Raw genomic sequence first — 22,753 nt, 5'->3', positions numbered from 1 at the left:
AACAAAAACACTTTCTAGCACGACATGGTGGCTCACGCATGTAATTCCAGAGCTTTGGGTGGCCTAGGTGGGCAGATGGTTTGAGGTCAGGAGTTTGACACCAGCTTGGCCAACATGATAAAACCCTGTCTCTAGTAAAAATACAAAAGAAAATTACACAGGCATGGTGGTGCATGGCTGTAGTCCCAACTACTACTACTAGGGATGCTGAGACACAAGAATCGCTCGAACCTGGGAGGTGAGGTTATAGTTAGCTGAGATCGTACCGCTACATTCCAGCCTGGGCAACACAGTGAGACTCCATCTCAAAAACAACAGCAACAAAAGCAACAGCAAAACCCCACTTTCTTTTTTTTCACAGTTGTTAAAAGACTCAGGTGTTTTAATTTTTTTTTAATTTTTGTAGAGACAGGATCTCACTATGTTGCCTAGACTGGTCACAAACTCCTAGCCTCAGGAGAACCTCTCACCTTGGCCTCCCAAATTGCTGAAAATACAGGTGCGAGCCACCACGCCCAGCCACTCAGACTTTTTAAACAAACTATACAACCTCAATCCTTGTTTTAGAGTCTTCTAAAGCTGAGATTTTCACTGATTATCAGTTCATACTTGGTTGAGACCAGGATTCCTGAATCCTCAGCCTTCTTCCATAATTACAGCCACCCCCTAGAGACTCAAGATTAACTTATCCGTTATAGTGCCTAGTGTTTAGAAGTCCAGGAAATATGTTTAGAAGTCAAGGAAAATGCTTTTATTTCTTTTAAGATCAAAGTGAAAAAATATTTTAGATCATAAAAATTTAAAAGTAATATAAATATATTTGTCTTTACACCAACACGTGTTACCACTGTAAATAAAATATAATTTTATCCCCTCTATAAAAAGGAAGGGGGCCAATAAAGTCAGTAGTACCTAAGGCCCATGAAAATCATGATGTAGCCCTTCCGAGTGCCTGAAAAGTGATATGGGCACAGACAACAAGGAAAAGGAGCCGAATTGTCTCATTACCCTGGAGTCTCAATGGAGCCCTTGGTGAGAGAGCTGAACCATGTGGACAATTAAAGGAGTGCTTTTGTTCCTCTTGCTTAAAGTGCTGTATGATGAGCAGACCGAGGCTTCTCTCACCCTTTTTTCTCAGGCTTTTACAGCTATGTCAGCAACCTACTTCACCTCACCACCTGCCAAAGAAAATTGTTTCTATTATTAGAAGTAACTAACAACAAGCCTCTTTACATGCAAACGGAAGCCTATTAAATGATACTTCTCAGATGGGCCCATTGTTTCAAGTCAGACATTCAGCACTCTACAAAGTTCATGCCCATGGCCTCAAGTGAACAGGACAAACTGGGAAACAACCTCTCCAGACCTAGGGCAAGACACAAAAATCACCCTCCTAACCTAACTGGAAAACATGAAACACTTTCTCATAGCAGGTGAGTGTCACACAATCCATTCACAGAATAGAAGTGGGTAAATCCAAGCTTGCTCATATTTTCAAATATGTTTAGAGGAGTCATCAGGTACAAGAATACATTCTGGGGCAAAGGGGAAAATGGAAAAGTTCAGAAATCCATCTAGAAGAAATAGTATCTGATCAGTTGTAAAATGTTCAAACACCAAATCATTGTAAGATTGTTTACTAAAACCAGCTCTCCATAAATATGTATCCAGGCTTATATTTAGACCAAGTGGGTCGCAAACAAAGGCAGACAGTCAGAACTTGAAATCCTTTGAACACATGGAATCCACAAATGAAGAACTGTTTACATAATTAAGCTGCAGCAGTCTCTGATTTTGCATTCTGTACATAACAGATACCAGATAAAAATGTGAACTTGCTCATGATTAGAGACTGCTAATAACTAAATATAACCAAAATATCCAAAAGCAAAAGAGCACACGAACAAAAGAAAACAGAGGAAAAGACCATATCCCTACTATGATTTAAAAAAAAACAAACCTGCAGTCATTTTTCATTTCCCTGAGAGTAAAAGCCAAGTCCTTTACCATGGCCTGCACTGCATCCACAGTCTGGCCTGCTTCACAATTCTGAGCTCATCTCCCCTGGCATGGTTCCAACCACACTCACCTCCTTGCTGTTCCTCAAATACGTCAAGCCGGACCTGCCTCAGGGCCTTTGCAAGGAGTGCTCCTGCTGTCTGGAATTCTCTTCCCCAAGGTATCCACTGGGCTACTCCCTTATCTCCTTCACGTCTTGGCTCCAATGTCACCTTCTCAGGTGGCCCTCTCTCTAACCATTATTGACTTTCTGCACTATCTCCTGCTGCAAAAATAAAGGTCAATACCACGGACGTTTTCCAGTTGGCCCATAGACGGTTCCCAAGCACCTAGGATACAGCCTGATACGTAGGACATGATGAATAATTATTTGTTGAATGATCAAAAAAAGACTAAAAATAATAATTTAACTACATAAAAAAACCAAAGTGAGTAATCCTGGAAAAAATCAAGAAATTTTGATGGGATTTAATAATTTACAAAAATTAAGTACATCTGATTAGCACTGCAACAGGAGAAAGGTGATTTTCCAAACTGATATTTTAAGAAAACTTCAGGAAGGGATAGTAGAATCATCCCTGCAGTATCTATGGGGGACTTGCTCCAGGACACACCCCATGTATACCAGAATCCATGATGCATAAGTCCCTTATATAAAATGGTATCATTTTTGCATATAACCTACACACATCCTCCTGTATACTTTAAATCAGGTGTATTTAGTATACTATAATTAAATATTGAGCCCCCGTTGTGTTTGGGAGAAAAAGCAGACTGGTGCTTAAAAGGCTTCGGCCATAAGAAACAACTTTTGTTTTGTTTTGTTTTTTTCTTTTTTGTTTGTTTGTTTTTGAGACAGAGTTCTGCTCTTGTTGCCTGGGCTAGAGTGCAATGGTGCGATCTTGGCTCACTGCAACCTCCACCTCCCGAGTTCAAGCGATTCTCCTGCCTCAGCCTCTGAGTAGCTGGGATTACAGGCATGTGCCACCACACCCAGCGAATTTTGTATTTTTAGTAGAGGCGGGGGTTTCACTGTGTTGATCAGGCTGGTCTCAAACTCCTGAACTCAGGTGATCCGCCTGCCTCAGCCTCCCAAAGTGCTGGGATTACAGGCATGAGCCACCGTACCCAGCTGAAACAACTTTCTTATTACTGTGCTTCTCCACAGAAGGAATTCCCAAAACACTGCTTCACAAGAAGTAGTTCTCTTCCCTGACTAGAAAAAATAAAACTATCATTAGGCAGGTTTAAACTGCAACATATATAGAAGAGAAAGGGCTGCCCAAATCCAACAAAAGCTACCTGAAAGCGGTTATTCATCTCCCTCCCATGTGTGAAAGCTTCATGAAGGGAATAACTGTATCTGTCTTCATTATCACTGTATTTCATGATTTACATATGGTTGGTTTTCATTAAATAGTTGTTGAATGGGTGAATGGTTCAAAAAAATGAACCAATGACTGCTCTCTAAGTTCAAGATGGGAAATAATTACAAGCTAGACACTAAGCACCTTCTTCTTACATTTCTAAGCATATACATTTATAATTTCTGTCCTTTTTTATTTCACTATTAAATTCCATTAATGTTTCTTCTATTTTTCTGAATTGCTTACTTTCATCTTTTGGAATAACTTAATTCTTTTATCTTTTTCATTCATTCAACAAATACTTATTCATCCTGATCTAATCTCCCTCCTATAGAGAATAATGAGAGAACAAATGCCTTGGAAACAGAGTTGCAGATCTAAATACCTATCATACCAATCTCTAGTGAAGTGGCTTCAAGCAGCCTGTCTAGCTTCTCCTAGCCTCTGTAACTACAAATGTAATCATTGAAGTAGACAGTTTGAGGACTAATTGAGATCATGAATATATACCATAGGTATTTCCTAAGTTTGTACTCCCTTGTTCCATTTCGTATTAAAAGGGGAAATTTAATATCTGATGAACAAATTCAATTCTAGCTCCCAGAAATCAGAAAATGTCTGACAAAACCCTTCTAATGGCAGAGACCATGCTATGTGTCATGTTGATCCCAATTCATTTTCCTCTGGGCAAATGGCAAGACTACATTTCTTAGTCCTCATAGTCAGTGGGTCATGGGGCTTAGCTCTGGCCACTGGAATGTCTTACAAGTGACATTTGCCACTTCCAGGCCTGGTCTATAACTGAAGCCCAGATGCAGGGAATTTTATGGAGGACTCCAAAGCCCAATGTCATGGTAGAGGCATAGAATGGAAGGAGTCTACGGCCCTAAATTCCTGCGTGGAGTGGATAGACCCTTCTACTTTCACTAACCTGCAATAAATTGTTATATATGAACTGTACAACTTGGGACTTTTTTGTTTTCTTTCTACAGCAGTTAGCCTACCTTGAATAATTCATCCCAGAAACCTACCACCTAGTCCTAAAACTGAAAACCTAGAAGCAGATTAATATTTTCTTTGTCAATTCTCTCACTAAATTTTTTGAGAGCTAAGACTGGTTCTTAACTTCTTGGTACCCAAGTCAGCACTTAATACAATGTCCTAAATAAATTAGTTGAATATTAGCTATATATGTATTGAATATTGCCACAAGAAAGGATTAAATATACCTACATAATTATATTTACACAAAGATATATTTTAAACAAAGTCCACCATCTATACACCATTTATTTTTATTTAAAAATAAACCTTATTTTCTGAAATTATTCCAGTTGCTAAGATGAGGTGAACATTCAAATGGCAATAAGAATATGACACCTATTTTCCCATCACTTGTGAGAGAAGGGATAGTGTAGAGAGGAGGAAGTTATAGGGTATCAGTAAGAATCACAGCGGTGTTTTGACACTGAGCCCTGAACTTCAAAATCCATAACACTTTTGTGTCTCACTGAGTCCTGGAGGATCATTTCTCCCTGGATTACACTTCCAACCAATTCTGTTATTGCCACTGTTATTTCTATTCTTTCTTCCAGCAGTCATGCTTCTACCATTGCTGGCCAACTTGTTAAGCAATGCTCATATTTCACTTTTATTGGAGGTCTCTTTCCATTATACAACCATCCACTCCCCAAGTGGATTCAAGTATTTGAGCACTAAAAAAACAAATGTTTATTTCAATTGTTATGGTTCCTTCCCTGATGAAACTTAAGACACATTTAACCATAGTTATGTTAGAGAACATTTATCAATGATGCCCTCAAAAACGTTTCTCTGCAATAGCAATCAAAAAATAGCCCAAGCTTTGGGACCTATTAGCTATCTCCAGCTAAGGCTCCTACATATGGGTCATATTTCTGCCAGAAACCAGTAGTCAATATTTGTCTCCCTTTATTGTTCAATCGCTTAAACCCCAGTGACATGGGTGCCTGCCAATTCCAAAGTACTTGCCATTAATTTTTCATGTAAATTTTGTTAAGTGTAGCATATATTCAGAAAGGTACACACAACACAAGTGTCCAGTGTGGTTAATTAGTTGACTAGTTAGTTAGTTACCTAGTTTGCTCTCTCCAGAAGTCTTGGATACTCCTTTACAGAAAGAACTCTTGCTAACAGTTCCTGATATCCTAACATCTTTGATGTAAGCAGGAAGATTCTCTAGGCTCCTCTACTCCCTCTGACACATACTCCCATAAAGTTTTGCTATGTAAATAATAAATTAGAGGTAGCATTGTTAATCTATGCCATGGAGAAACTTTGAAAATTTGCTGTTTAGTTTGTATGTATTGATTTTGGTTAAGTAGCATTTCTTATTTACACAAAAGCATCTCAGGGATAGGATACATATTGGTACTGTGCACAATACCTAAAGAAGAGAAATCTGCTTATTTCACTTGAGTCATGTATGTAATGGACTTAAGTCAATTAAAGAAAAGGGAACCAAGAAATCCTTTCATGTTTCTATCCACATATTTATCCCAAGCTGTGCTCCTTCTCACCACTGCCTCCAAATACCAAGAGGGAAAGATGCTGAATCTATAGCTGGATGTAAATTTCCATACAGTTAAATTTTCTCTGCCTTCTCAAGCATGTCCATATTTAAACACTATAAAAACATGAAAATTATTCTAAAATGTGGTATTCCAATGTTTTTAAGAAGACAGTTTTGCCTACAGGTAATTCACAGGAAAGTGGGTGGTGAAGGGGAAAAGAAAAAGCATTCTTAGAATGAGTCTTGTACCCCACAATACACAACCAATCATTTCCCATTTTTTTAATCTTCCGATTCTAGATTTAATTAAAATATCAGCCTTTCATTTTCTGAAACTATCTATGAACTTGGCTCATCCTAGCTGTAATGCTACAACTGTCTACTTCAGAGCTATAATTTCTATTTAAAGAATGCTATGGAAATGTTTTATCTCATTCACAATGAAACAATATTTCATTTTTAATTTTTTTCTTGCTCAAGCCAACATATTTCCAAAATTAACAGGAACAAAACAAGGAAGTCTGAAACAGGCATTACTTATTTAGATTGCCAGATATTTTTTACTAGAATGTGTTTCCCTGAGCATTTTCTCCCTTTAAATGCTATAATTAATTTGTTTGCTCCGAGGTAACTACATTTAAAAACAAATTATAAAGCTCAGTTCTTCATATCTATGCACACTCCATGCTACCACGTCATTACTACCATGGTAGCTTTGCAGAGAACAGGTCTGCCAGAATTTTTAACACATTCACACCACTGCCAGAGTGTCTGAAAGTATGGATGATATGAGCACCTGGGGCTTCAAACGTGTATCACTTCTCAATATGAAGATGAATCTTTTGGAGCTATGTATATATACATCCCTAACACATTTATTTCACTGCTCTTAGATGAAGGTAAGTGGAGCCTCTTCCCCTACGTATCTAATTGTATTTATAAATTTTCATGCCAAAAAAAGAACTATTTTCTAGCCTAAGTAATTCCATTTTACCATTATTTAGGTCTCATAATACAAAAATAAAAGATGAACCTAGAGTGATCTAATGAAAGGCCAAATTTTAGGGAAGAAAAGCAGTACCCTCTGAACAAGCAGGAAATCTGAATTTATAAGCAGGTATCAACACTGTTAAAACATGCTGCTGAATTTAATTCTAATCTTTTATACATTCATATTATAGATTTTAAATTATGGTTATTTAAAAGTTTTACAGAGCAGAGGGTTTTTAGAGCAGTAAAACCCTTCTGTGGGACACAATAATGGTGTATACCTGTCATTATACATTTGTCAAAATTCATAGGATGTACAATACCAAGCATAAACCCTAATGTAAGTTACAGACTTTGGGTATGCTATGGACTGAATGTTTATGTCCCCCAAAATTCATGTGTTGAAATTCTCACCCCCAAGGCAATAGTATTAAGAGGTGGGGCCTTTGAAAGTTGATTAGGTCATGAGGGTAGAGCTCTCATGATTGGGATTAGTGCCTTTATAAAAGAGATGCTAGGGAACCCCGTGACCCCTTTCACTATGCGAGGACACAGCAAGAAGACAACTATCTATGAACCAGAGAGGGGTCCTCACCAGACAGTAAATCTGCCAGCCCTGATCTCAGACTTCCCAGCCTCCACATCAAAGAGAAAAAAAATTCTATTGTTTGTAAACCACTTAATCTATGGTATTCTAACAGCCAGAAACAGATGAAGACAGAGTGATAATTAATGCATGAATGTAGATTCATTGCTTGCAACAAAGGTACCAATATGATGCCAGCTGTTGATAATGGGGAAGGCTGTGGGTATGTCGGGGAAGGGGTATGACTATTTTTTTTAAGTTTGATATCTGGATATTTTTTTACTTAACATTAAATCATATGGAATGAATCTGTAATAGGAATATGGCTTCTCTGTGCTCTCACTCTTCTGTAGTTGGCTAGGGGATCCTATTGTGACTGTTTTCATCATTGCAACAATCTTGAGCAAATCACTATTTCTGAATGTTTCATTTTAAAGGGCTTTTTATTCTTTTCTCACATAATTCCTGCAGGAACACCTCTCCTTCTTGTTGTATACCACTTCATTTTCTCTTTATTTGCGTTATCTTGCCTATAAATCAGAGATAAAATCAGCTTTTCTAAAGCCTGACCTTATTGTTACCAGCATTTTAAAATCTGTATTTTAAAAAAGGAATTTCAGACTTAGATAACACTAGTTCCCTTCTCCCCAGTCTTCTCCTACCACCCACCACCCAGTCAATTCTACAAGCTCCTGTCAGAGACAGACTTTTAAAGAGCCCATATTCAATCAAGTGATTTCTTGCTGGCACACTCATCTGCCTTTCAGACCATGAACACCTGTCTCAGTCTGACCCATGCTTATCTTTCCTCTCTGCCATTTCCCCAGGGGATCATGGCACTTTCCTATTTCCATCACCTTGCCTTTGCCTCTCTTCTTTCCCTGCCTTTTCCCCCCTTTTACCTGGAAAAAAAAGTTTACATCCTCTAACATTTCAACTTAGCTTTTCAGTGCAACTCTTCTTAACCCTCCCTCCCCCAGGATAATATCGATTAAAACAATCATCCTTCTGGTTTATATCAATTGCATAATTGCTTATTACATTATGCTATGATTAGTTATCCAAGCAGCTGTCTTTCCAGTGGGCTATAAGAAACTTGGCACGCAACTGACCTCAGTCATTTTTTGTATGTCCAACTTGAGGGGCTAGCATCAAGTAGAAGGCTAGGCTTATTTTATGAAAGTATTCACATAATCAATATCTATCAGTAATTTATCTGACCAAAGAGAAGAGCCAAGGTTCTCTAATCTCACCCATGAAAGAAAGAAATAAAGATTTTTCCTTATTTCTGTCTGGTTGGCTAGAATATATATTTTACTTGTATTAGAGTCTTTCAAGGTATATAATATGACCTTTTCTTTCCTCATCAATTTAGTTTAGAATAGCACAATGTTTTTCCTTGTATATGAAGGTCTGAAGAATTGCATATGTCTTTGGAGTTACAGGTTGGCTCCCTTGAAATTGGCAATGTAAACTTGAGCAACAGTTATTCCCCAAATTTCATCCATCTATTCAAATATTTTATATCTTCCATATGGAACAAATAAATTTCTTCTTTTTATCCATTAATTTTATATCAGATATAGAGAACAGGACTATTTAGATCAAGCTCACAAATAGAGTACAAAATGCCTCTGAAAATCCAAAATGTTATGAAAATGTTAACATTAGCCAGATCTAACTCTCTTGAGTTCCACAAGAATCAGCCCCTGCAGCACTCACTAAATAATGCTTTTCTCCAGCAGCCTGAAGCCAAAACCAGACTAATGGTTTTCAGGAAGGAGCAGTGGTTTCAGAAGATGGGAAAATATGAGAACATACGATGATCTACTGCTGAATGTTACCCACCATTGCTGCCACCAACACTATTCACCCCTCATTCACCCACTTCTGTCATACACACACACACACACACACACACACACACACACTCCCTCATACGACTCCCCTTCTGAGCAAGGTTGCCATCAGAGATGTGTATTGGTAGTTACAGTAGTTTTCCAGCTTCACTTATATACTACAGAAACCAGGTTAAATGGGGGCAACCAGGTTCCAAAAAATTTCCTGACTTACAGAAACTTTTGTTTTCAGAAACTCATGTGGAAAAGACATCAGGTTGAAACATGGCAGAGTTTGATGGGAAACCCATTGAGCTGGCAGTCACTGGACCTGAATTCTCAGGCTGGTTCTGCCATGGTGAACTTTAGCACATCTCTTTATATTTCTATATTTCAGTTCACTCATCTACCATAGAATACAATTTCCAAGATTGTGAGGTTTTTTTGCGTTGGAATATACAAACCTCTCAAGGTACATGCACATATGCTAGGTGCAAAATAAGTAAGATTATAACTTGGAGCTTTCCAAAATTACAAGATTTTTAAAGAAAAAGTAGTAGACGTCAAAGACATATTATGCTCATTCTGGGCGGAACTTTCTCTGTGCCCCCAAATATCTGGTGAATATGCTCTTTTTCCTCTGCTGTTAGAAGTCCTTTAGTCAAGATGCTAGCAAAATTATTGATAAATGCTTTCCAAAGTCCTTCCTGTGTCTTTCCATCCTATGATTCTCTGTATTAAATGGCAAACAGCCAGTTTGCTAGTTTGACTTAAACAGTAGTTGTAATTTACAACTTAAACACAATGCTTTGCATGTAGAAAAGTTAAAACTCCAAAGTAATATCACAATCCAAAGTCAAATGTCCTTTCTTGGTGGTGAGGGAAAATAGCGATATAAGAGAGAAAATTCTTGCAAATGTGTACCTGATTCTTCAGAGGTTAGAAAGAAAAGCAGAAGTGAGAAGTAAAGATAATATAGCCAGGACATGTGGCTGGGACAAAATGGAAATGCCCCTAAGAGGAGAAGCAGAAAAGTTGTTCCTGTGAGGGGAAAGGAATCACCTTCTCCCTGCAAGAGAGTTCAAAAACTACATTCTAGTAAATATAGCCTAGGTAGTTTGATTACTTTGGTTCTGGAAGTCTGAGAAATATAGGCTATGAAGAGTTAAATAAATGCTTCATAGAGAGCTTCTCCAAATTATGCTGCTCTCTTTGTCTATGTTTCATATGCACAGATTACTATAATCTTAAACCTTGGTGTAAGCCACTCAGTCTTCATTTCATTACTTTGTGGACAATATGATGCTTTTTGAATGCCATGACTCACCATAATACATCCAGCTGACTCTAATATGTCTCTCAAAACCAAGAATGTAAATCCCCACAGAAAAATACAGTATATCCAGGTCTGTCATCTTGGCAACGTCCATCAGCCAAGAGTATGTCCCATTGTCATTCGTCAGGATGCTTTGACTTTTATAAAGTGAGAGCTTTGCAGAAGAAATGTCTAAATCAAGACCCACAAAATGAAAACACACTTTTGGGGAGACATATGTATAGGAAATATGTTCTTCCGCTTTAATTTCTGCTAACATTTTGATAATGGGGTTTGTGTCATAAATACTAAACAAGGAAACAGTTTAAAGACTGTACTCATGTGAGGAAATAATACTGTAGTCAAAGCCTTTCTTACAGGCAGAACTAAAATTCAGCTGCATGACACCTGGCAACACAGTCACTTGTATATATTATGAAAAATGAATGAAAAGAATAGTACACTGAATATATTACCCATAATTTATGAAAAGAAGGAAACATTATCTGCTATCAAATTTGCAAACTTAGCATATTCCATGTGCCTCATTGTTTCACCTATTTATTAAAATGAGGATGAGAAAGGAAAAATGGAAGATGACAGTTTTCTTTGTCGCAGAGATGGATGTTGTAAAAGGGCTGGTAAAATAATTAGAACAGATAAATTCACAACAAACTACAAACTTCTATGTTGTGCACATAGTTCTAGTGCACCTGGAGAAGAAAGCATTCCAAAGCCTTGGCTGTAGTGTTTTCTAAGGAGAACAATAAAGTTCTGAAACTTTCATTCAGCTCTCCAAACAATTCAGGATGTTTCCTGTGATCTTCTAAGCCCCAATATCATTTGGGTTCAGGTTTCCATAGAAACTGCCTTTATGTACCACCATGCCTGTTTCAGCTGTCCAAAGAACAGCTGCCAAGAAGCCTTAGGTGTGAATACCAAAGGCTGTAAGCAACACATTTTCCATGGAGAAATTCCATCTTCGGAATTCACTTTTTCAGTTGGTTTCACCAAGTGCAAGATATTGGCCTTCAGTCCATAGAATAAAGCCCATTTACTTGGTACTTATGGGAATATTTGCTGGTAAAATAAACATCAAGTCACAACCTTATTAAGATGGAATAAGTAGCATGGCCTAAATTCTCAAAATCCTCTGACTTCCTTCTGAATTGCTCCAACCATGCCAATGTGTGTTGAAACTATAATTAAGTCTTCCCACTTCTCTGTGAAAAAAATTCAAGTCTGCCTAAATAATAAAGATTCCTTTGCAGATGCAGGGTGTTTTAGAACAATTGGCAGTGCATTTAAAAATAAATAAATTAAGCCCTCAGAATTAGAACATTTTTTTGCATTGCACATCTAGAGAGCTCAGGTAGAAACAAAGAAATTTCCACCAAATGCACTGGTTTATGAAGATACCAAGGGAGTGATCAACCTCTTTCTCCAACCCATAGAAGCACAGTTTGTAGTTCAGTCTGACAAGAGCCTACCATCTACAGCAAACGGATACTTTACCATGACAAAGAGAAGCATTAGGTCTCTAACTCTCAATTAAAGAGAAAAACCTTACCCTTTCTCAACAATAGGGCTTTGAAAATGTTTCTTGGTTGTAACCTTGTACCAAAACCTAAATAAATAAATAAATACAACTTCCTAGAAAAAAATGTATTTTTTTAAAAAGCAAGTTTATTCATCATAGCTCGAAGAGTAGTATATTTAGGCATTCCTATAGAAAACACAATGAGCTAACAAGAGAGGCAGCTGACTATTCAGTTCAGCAAAAAATGGGCTAAGCATCAAAAACTATCACCGAAAAAAGTAAAACATGCATTTAACATTTTTTTTCACATTCACTTACAAAGTACAGTTTATTCTCATATCTCTCAAGTTTTTCTGTACTGCTCATACCAAAGCCTGCCCCATCTCCATAAATGGCACTGAGATTCATTCAATTGATTTCACCTAAATCCTAGGAATCATCTTTAATTTCTTTCTTTACCTCACACCTCACATCCAACCAATCAGTCCACCCTATCAACATTACTTCCAAACCCAGCTGCTCCATAGCATCTCTTCCCTATGCTCCCAACCCAACCCACCATCATATCTAGAGTATTTTATAATATTCTCATTGATAGTCTTCCTGCCTTGTATCTTACTCCCTGATGATCAGCTACTCTTCAATAGTCAAACCGATCTTTTTCAAGTCTAAATCAGATCCCAAAATGTCCTACTAAAAACTCTTCATTGTCTTTCCCTTGCAACCAAAAAAAGAAAACAGTCCAAAACTACTTGTCATGGCCTCCTGGCTCTAGATGATCTGTCCCTGTCTCTGTCCTCATATCCCTCAATGTTCTTTCTGTTCCTTGTGTAAAATTGGTCACCTTCACACTTGCTGTTCTTTTTCTTGGATATACACAAGTTGTTTCATTAACTCAAATATCATCTCCTCAAAGAGGCATTCCATAGGCACCCTAGCTAAAGTAGTGCTCATCTCAACATTCCTCTCTAGCACTTCTTCACAGCAGAACTGGCAAAAGATAGAATCAGAAAACAAGAAAGATAGGTCAGTTGAGATTACCGAGGCAAAGAAACAGAAAACCATCAAGCTACCTGCATACACATAATCAGAGACCCAAAAGGAAAGAAGAAAGAGAGAGGAGCAAAAAATTGTTAAGAAATAATGACCAATAACTTTTCAAATTTCATCTGTAAAAAACTTAATCTATATACCCAAAAAGCTCAATGAATTCCAAGTTGGATAAACTAAAAAAGCAGGTACATTGTTCACGGCTGCATTTGCAGATCATAAAACAGTGCCTGACACATAGAAGACCTTCAATAAGTATTTGTCAAATCAACAAACAAATTATTCTTCATTTCACAAAATAGAAACCTAAAGCCCAAAAAAGCAGAGTGATTTGCCCAAAGCCAAACAGCTACTAAGTGATGGAGTCTGGTTCTAAATCCAGGAAGTCTTTCTACATGCAACAGAGCCCTCAATCTTAATCCCACATTAGTCTACATCATGTACTAGCCCTAGTGGTACTAAAGTGTTTGAATCTACATCTTCTGTATGAAAACCATATTCCATAATTAAACACCTCCTGCTAGTTTTTTTGGCTTTCATCTGAAGGACATGACGTTTCTGAAACATCACTCCTCATATCTTCAAAGACTGTAAGGTATAGTGGAAAGAAATGGCCTTTAGTGTTACATAGACCTTTATTTAGATCCCTAATTGAGCTGTATACGAGCCCTGTCACCTTAGACGAGTAATTTAATGTGCTTGTCAATTTTCACATCTTGTTAGGCATAGAGAATTATAATATGTGTACAGTACACTGGGGCAAAGTAGCACTTGGTCAAAGGTAACTGGCTTGGGAATCCAACAGCCCCAAGCCCAAGAGCCCCAAGCCCATCCCACCAGTTGCCAGGGCTGACAACATCTGAGCAGTTCTACAATCTGTTTGCAAATACAACTCTTGGTGTGCTCTAATTTATCCAGCTTTATTATCTTTAAAAATGGGGCATTGGTTCATAAGACAGGACAAATGATGTCTACTTCATAGAGTACTTGTGAAATATAAATAAAACATCATAGACAAAATCTTTACTAGTCTCTATTACCATGTTAGGTGCTCAGTTAATGGCAGTCACGATCATCATTACTTCTATTAGTATTAATATTAGTGGTAGCCTTTATTCACAATTTCCATGGAATCTCTATAACCAAGGAGCAGCATGGGCCAAATTCACCATGCCATATCCATTTCTCTGCTTCCGATAACAATGAAATATTCTTGCAGATTACTTTTTTGTTTACGACTGATGGCAGTAGTGGGCCACCTGGAGTAGCTCCTGGAACAGGAGCAGCAGTGGCAGCAGTGGGACCCCTGTGCCCTGCATCCCCTGTCCCATATCCCCAAGGCAGCCAATTGTGACACCCCCACTCTTACAGAGCCAGGCAGGACCTGGCGCCAGGCCCAGAGCCTCTGCTGCTCCAGACCCTAACCCCACATCACCATTCTTGCCCATCGCCATTGCAGGGAGAGTGTGGAAAGGAGCAGACATTTCCCTTAGCCTTCCCTGGGAGCCCCTGGGAGCTCACTACCCTGGGCACAGCTGCAATGGGGTGGGGCCAAGTCACCCACCAGCTGGGGAGCAGCATGGTTAGGCACAGAGTAGTGGGCAGAGAGGGGCCGTGAGGTAGAGCAGGACGCAGGGTAGTGCTGCACCCGCACTAGGAGCATGGGAGCTGGCCCAGGGCACAGAGCTGGGCCGCACTTCAGAGGCCCAGGGCAAGAAATGGGAGCCACTTCAAGAACCTGGCCAGCTGACCAGCCACCATGGCCACCATACCCACCCCAACAACAGTTCCATGTTCCTGCACCTAGGGAGGAGGCTCTGTTGGGGGGAGTCACCCGGGGCCACATGACCAGGGTCTGCCCATATCGCAGTGACTACAGAGCATGACACTCCTGATGGCCAAAGGGGGGACTTGTGGTGCTGTGTCACAAGTAGAAGACAGGAGCCATCATCTACAAAGAGTTGACGATGTCAACTACCTACTTTTCTATGATAATTTATGACTAAAAATTCATGCTTTCACACATCACATATTTGTTTGTAGATGATGAGAGACGGGCAAACAAGTAGAACCCAATGTCACACTCTCAAATAGTCTTTCAATACTGCCTCTATGGTATTATGTTTAAGCCCCAGGTATAGGAAGGACCTTACAATGAAAAATAAGAAATGGGAATTTTTCTGAAATTAGGTAATTACTGCATACATGTTTGTGCTAATAAATTCCAAAATCTCAATGAAATAAAACATTAACAAGAAAATATCAATAATCAAAACTGACTCAAGAAAAATATCAAACATGAAAAGATTGATACAATTGAAAGAAATTGAAAGTTATCAACCAATTTTCTCCAATAAAGGATTTAGGACCAGACAGTTTTACTGGGAAGTAATTCAGTTCATTTTATGAAGGTAGCATAACCAAAAATAGCAAAAGTGGCCAAAAAGTGTCAAAAATACAAAAGCCGTAAATCAACTTTATGTAGATTTGAAAGGACAAAATAAAATAAGAATAGAGCAAATTGGCTAGAAGCGGTGGCTCACACCTGTAATCTCAGCACTTTGGGAGGCCAAGGCAGGCACATCACAAGGTCAAGAGTCCGAGACCAGCTTGGCCAACATGGTGAAACCCCATCTCTACTAAAAATATAAAAACTTAGCTGGATGTGGTGGCAGGCACTTGTAATCTCAGCTACTCAGGAAGCTGAAGCAGGAGAATTGCTTCAACCCAGAAGGCGGAAGTTGCAGTGAGCCAAGATCACACCATTGCACTACAGACTGGGCAACAGTGTGCGACTCAATCAAAAAAAAAAGAAAAGAAAAGAAAAGAAAAAGAATAGAGCAAATTAAGCAGCCAACTGAAACAAACATCTACCATAATCAAGTAGGATTGATTTCAGGAGTGCAAAAATTGCTTGACACTAGAAATAAGTCAAAGGACAAAAACCATATAATCATCTCAAACGATACTAAAAGGAACTTGAAAATTAATAATCTATTCATTAGGGAAAAAGTAAATAACTTTTAAAAACCAGAACTAGAGGAAATAATTTTAGTGCGCAAGTAAATAAACATTCTAAAATAATGACATTAAATGTAAATCTTTAGAGTGATTTCCATAAGTAAGAAATAAGTGAAGATACCCAATATCATTCTTGATGTGGTAGAGCTATGCAAATGGAGAGGACAAACTGTCATCATATTGGAAGACAAAATTAAAATTGTTTACTCAAAAGTGGTAAAGATTTCATTAAAAATCTCTTCAAATTTAGTATTCAGATGTCAGATATGTAAACATCCATACTTTCTTCTATATCATAAAATATATTAGAAAATACAATAGAATAGATATTCCATTGACAATAACATTACACATATATAGAATTCCTAGAAATAACCCAAATACAAAATGTGAGGGACCTATATAAAAAAAACAAGACACTTGTTTTTTTGTTTTTTTCCTGAGATGGAGTTTCACTCTTGTTGCCCAGGCTGGAGTGCAATGGCACACTCGGCTCAATGCAATCTCCACCTTCCAAGGTCAAGCGATTCTTCTGTCTCAGCCTCCTGAGTGGCTGGGATTACAGGTACCCATCACCACACCCAGCTAATTTTTTATATTTTTAATAGAGGCGAGGTTTTGCCATGTTGGCCAGGCTTGTCTCGAACTGCTGACCTCAGGTGATCTGCCCGCCTCAGCCTCCCAAAATGCTGGGATTACACTTCTTTTTAACTATAAAATGTAAAGAAGAAGGAGAAAGAGGAGGGAGTAAAAGAAAACAAAACATTTTTAGGGATACATATTTTCTTCATTTTTTCCCAAATTCATTCACAAATTTTTCACAACCTTCATCAAAATACTGAACCAAAATCCACATTATTTTTCAGGACCTACCAAACCCAGCATTGTCTGGCCCCCAACCCCTGACTACATCTCTGCTCTCATCACCTACTCGCCCTACACCGCCTCCAGCAACAGGGCCTTCCCACTTTTCCTCCAGAACACCAGGCCCCCTACCACATTAAGACCTCTGCACCTGCGTTTCCTCTGCCTGTAGCTACTCCTTCCCACTCACTCTCTCACTTTTCTCAAAGGCCTCCTCTTCAAAGAAACATTCTTGGACAATATTAGTATCATCCTCCTCATTTTCTTTCTGTATCCTACATTTTCTCTTTGTCACAGCTATCACTACCTGACATTGCACTGTATATCCATTCTAGTTTTTGTCTCTTGTCTGTCTCTTCAAAGAGAATGTGGGTCTCATGAGGGATGACCACCTGCCTCGTACACAGTGACATCTTATTCATTCCCCAGCACCAGGAATAACGTCTGGCACAGACGACTCCACTAATACTGGTTTAATGACATAATGAAAAATTCCAACTGGATAAAATTATCCTAAGTTTATTTGGAATTATAAATAGAAAAGATAAGATTTTTAATGCAGTAATAAAGCTATCTTTTTTCACCAAATATTAATATTTATTTTAAAATCTCAGTAATTGAATCAACTTTATACTGGGCTAGGAACCAGCAGAATAATAAAACAATATAGACAAACCCAAAATACCATAGTTCATAGAAGAACCTAATTTATAAAAAGCCAACATCATAAAACAATGGGGAAAGTCGATCATTAGTCAACAAAGGATGTAAGGTAAACTGACAAACCTTTGGGAGAAAAAAAGAAGATATTATAAAGCACTTTAAACTTTATATGTTCCTAAAGTAGTTTTAGGATAAAATGATTAAATAGGAAAATATATATAAATATTTTGCTGATACTTAAATATGAATGATAGTGCTAGAAAATCACAAAGAAAACCTTGAAAAGATTTGAAAGTATAAAAGCTTTAAGTTTGTACATAGCAAAAATGTTAGAGCCAAAATTGAAAAAATGCATAATGAAGAAAGAAATCTTGGCACGATTATAACCCAAGGCCATTATATTGATCATATAAAGGAAGCTTCTAAATAAATATAAAAAGAATAGAAGTAAAGAAACACAAAACCCAACAAGCATATTAAAATGCTCAGTCTTACGGTAATTACAAAAGTAAAGATTAAAACAGTGCATCTACCATGTCAAAATTATAAATGCTAAAAGTTGTGTTAACAAACATATGGCAGAATAGCTTCCCACAAATTGCTGTAGAAAAAAAAAGTCTTATTTAAAAAGAGCCAGTAATTCTACTCCTAAAAAATATTCCTGAAGAAATAATCAAATGTGGGCTGACATTTATATCCAAGATTTCTCATCACAGCATTTCATAGAACAACAAAAATTTATTTTCAAAAAACAAATTATCAAATAATATGAAGAAATAATTTATAGTGCATTCACATAATGGATGATTATGTGGGTATTAAAGATCTTTTTCAATGAATAATGATATATGCTAGCATTTATCATATATATAAAGTTTGAGAAGATGAAGGGAATAAGGAGGAGGAGGGAAGAATTCCAAATTATATACATAGTTATTATAAGATATTACAGCTGAACTGGGCTCAGATTCTATAGGTAAAAGAATTGTCACCTTTTCCAACAAAGTAGTTGCATTTAAAGCTTAGGTCTATTTCTTGGGGTTGAATAGAGCCATCTGCTTATGTAAATGTATACACAGTAAATGGTATCTCCTGAGAAGAAATGAAATGGCCCATAATCTTGATAGTCAAAGATGTAAAAAATCTGTCTGATTCAACAGGGTGGGAAAGGGTGGATATATCCAAACCAAAGCAGACATAAACAAAAAATGTGTGTCCCATAAGGAAATCCAAATAAGAAAGATTATGCCACTGATCACCAGAACTGAGATCCAGTGCTTAAGACATTGAAGGGAATGCAGGTTTCAGGATCAGCATGCATCTAATGCTGGAACCTGTTTTATCTCAGTCCCTCACACCCAGGCCCTGTGAGGGACTCATGAAGTAAAGTTCTGTCCAGCTGTTAGCATTGTGCCTGGCATGCAGTACTCAATGAACATATTCCCTGAATGAAAGAAAAAACGAAGTCAATTAATCAATACATTCATCAAAAGTTATCCACATGGGACCAGACAATGTTGCTGTGGACACTTCAACTAAGCACCATGCTGAGAAGTATCTCCTTCAAACCTCAAATTGCAGATCCATAGATTTTTTTCACCAGGAGCAAGGACAACCAACAGCAAGTAGGATATTGGGAACGTGCCAGGGGCAACTGAGTCCAAGGTCAAACTCTCCTGGGAGTTAAGAGATGCAGCCTGTAGCCCTCAGTGGTGCATTCGAGTTACAGAAGGCAGCCACAGGTGAGCAACAAGAAGTACTGGAGGTATGAATGTAGGTGTTCAGGATACCTGGAACAAAGAAACCAGGAAAAGCCTGGACTGTGTGCCTCTTTGTCAGATCAGTGCCCAAGTCATTTTGATTTGGATGTTTAATGGAGTTCGTATTTTGTGGACACAGGTTTTTACCAAATAAATTATTTAAATTACACAACAACATGCTGTTTGGCAAAAGCAAAACATCTTGTGTAGACACACGTGCAAAATCTCAGGCTTGTACCTAAGATCAAGTGTAGACACATGCACACAGGCATACACATGTACACATATACTCACACCACAACAGACACAGAGAGATATTTTTGTATTATAACATTTCTCATTGAGGGCTTTGAAATTATTTTGTAAATCAGAAAATATTTAAAACACAGCTTTAAAGGGGGGGAAGATAAATAAAAGGTACACAACATTAAAATTCCTACTTTTCTAAATTCTTAAAGATTTTATGACCACAAGTCAATATTGCATGGTGTCATGCTATAGAACACAGCACAAGTGAGGATTAATAATGGAATTCTCCTTTTTGGATCACCTTTGTGCTACAGAGACCTGAAGCTTGAGGTCGAAGAGGCCACCTCTGCAGAAGGCACAGGTGAGGAGCCAGCTTTGATGGGCAGCCCTGGTGGTGGTGATAGCACTGGCAGAAGTCAGCTGTCCAGCAGGAGCCCCACCTGCCTCAGTGCTGGGGTGAAGAGAAGCACTGACCCATCCTGACAGCCTCACAGACTGAGGAACCAGTGCATGGAAGAAAACCAAGTTTGAAAAAACCTGGGGGAGCTGTAGTTTTTACAAATTGCGTGAGGAAAGAACCTGAAAATATGTTTTATTATTGTCATTGAGACCCCAGTTTCAACCCTAGACTATTGAGGACTGGGGAGAAAATTTTCAATTGCTTGTCCTCCCCAGAGCTTTTACTCTTGTGAAAGAAATAAAGAAACACTTGAAAAGTGAATGGTGTTAAGTCATATAGGACTAAGTGGGGAGTAGGGAATTGACACCAAAATGATGTAAGAGTTTAGAAGAAAGTTCTCTGAGAGCCAAGGGGCCAGAAATTTTTCATTAAGGGGAAAGGAATTCAAGTTTGGCTATAAATGATATACTAGAACTGAATGAGAGAATTGGAGATGGGAAGCAGGGAGCATTCTATAACATATTTATCCTACAGCATCATCTTCATGGAAGGTTCTAGAAAAGTTATGGTAAAAAATGGTCAAGGTTACTTGCAAGTTCAATCAATCCTTCATATATAATATATGGTTAAACTTCATACAAGAACTACTTATTTTCCGTGGAATCCTATAAAAGTATTCAAAGTCAAGACACATTAAATAACAAAATATCTGACTAGTGTACCCATTCTGAGGAAGAAAAAAATGAAAAGAGAGAAAAGATATAATTACAAAAAACCGGTGGTGCTGTTTTTACTGCAATTGGAACAACCACAATCTGACAGTGTTGATCGCCCCCTGGTGGTCATATTAGTGAACATTGGTTGCTTGGGGAATTTTAACTATTTTTCTTCATGGGGAATGGTTCCAAAAGAAGAAATACATCATTGGCTTCGATTCTTCTACACTGCCCCTACATTGATCAGCCTGTAAATGTAGCTCATTTTCATTTCTTCCCCTCCACTAATTCTTTGCTTGGTGCTTCCAAAAAGCCCCTCCTTTCACCACAGCTATGGTAAAATGAACTCAGGAGAATTTGTACACACAGATAGGCAATAAGATGGTTAATTCCACATGATAAGAAAATGCTATTACATATTTCTAAGGGAACTACTACACATCATGATAATCATATGATGTTAGTTGTGGGCTAAAAAAATACCAAACGAAACGTCATGAAAATAAATGGCATGGAAAACAGGCATATGGACCTCCCTCATCACTGTGAGACTTAGGTGAAAAAACTAATTTTCCTTGAGGCTGTTTCTGAGTTGTTGTGAAGATTAAACAAATATGCAAAACATCTAGCATAATGTCTGCCATGGATCAGTAAACATTATTCTTTTCCTTGAATAACTACAGGTACATTTCTAAATAAGGTTCAGAAACAAAATAGATTTTTCAGAAAATTAAAATGCCACAGTGATAGAGAACTGAAAATTTCATTATGGAATAATCTATTTTGATCTGTTTTATTCTGCCTCTTAGTTTCTGTGTGTATCCATCACTAGCAACCACTGAAAAGAGAGAAGAATGTTGGAGAACTATCCCAGTTTCTACCTATTGAAACTAATAAGAACTCAGTTCCCTGCTCCTTGCTCATGGGACACCAGCAAACAAAGAGGAGTTCATTTGTCCTTGGTGAGATGAACAATATAGAGTTTTACCTAAAGTTAAGTTACTAAATTAAAAGATTATCATTGATTTTAAGATTAAATGTTTCTTACCTATATGGTCTTACCTATATGGCGCTCAAATATTCCTTTTTATGAAGCACTGGTGATGTGATTGATGGTTTGGATTTCAAGGGTGGCTTGAATGTCTCACTATGTAAAAAACATCACCAACCCTAAACTGACCCACAAATTTTTAGTCTGTGAAATTACTGAAGAGTTACTGAAACCCCTACTGAAAGAGTAGATAGCAGGTTGGAATGTAGAGACAGGTTGACCTCACTGCAGGCTCTGTTAATTACAGACCATGTGATTTATGTGTGCTTTGCTTAATGACTCTTAAGATGTAATTAGAGTCTTTGTGCTTGGAATGTTATTATTGATCATGAAAACCAGAGATCTCAAAATTCCTGTTCTTGCTGATTTCTCAAGGTCCTTCTAGCCCTGCCTTTTAGCCTAATACAAGGACATGCACCTTGGTTCCAACCCTACATGAGGTCAACTTGGAAAAAAGCACTTGAATGATCAAATTAACCTTAACAAACTAAAAACAGTAGACATTCTTTATACTCTTGAGCTAAAAGATAGAGGAACAGACTGATTATGTATAAGTATGCAGAGAAAGATATTAGAATTCTAACAGAATGCCTCCTGTGTTTTCTTATTACTCAAATATTATATGCTGATATGTACATGAAATTTCATCACTCCTAAAAACATAAACTGCTAGTTGTAAGTTTTAAACATTCTCAATTTCCCCCTGAGGGTTTACCCTCTTGTATCAACTTTCTAAGTTCTCTGCCCAAGGAGAGAGAGAGAGAAAAAAAAAA

Source organism: Cebus imitator, unplaced genomic scaffold (genome assembly GCF_001604975.1).
Source record: "Cebus imitator isolate Cc_AM_T3 unplaced genomic scaffold, Cebus_imitator-1.0 Scaffold283, whole genome shotgun sequence".
NCBI lineage: Eukaryota > Metazoa > Chordata > Mammalia > Primates > Cebidae > Cebus > Cebus imitator.
Note: the sequence above shows the minus strand (reverse complement) of the source record.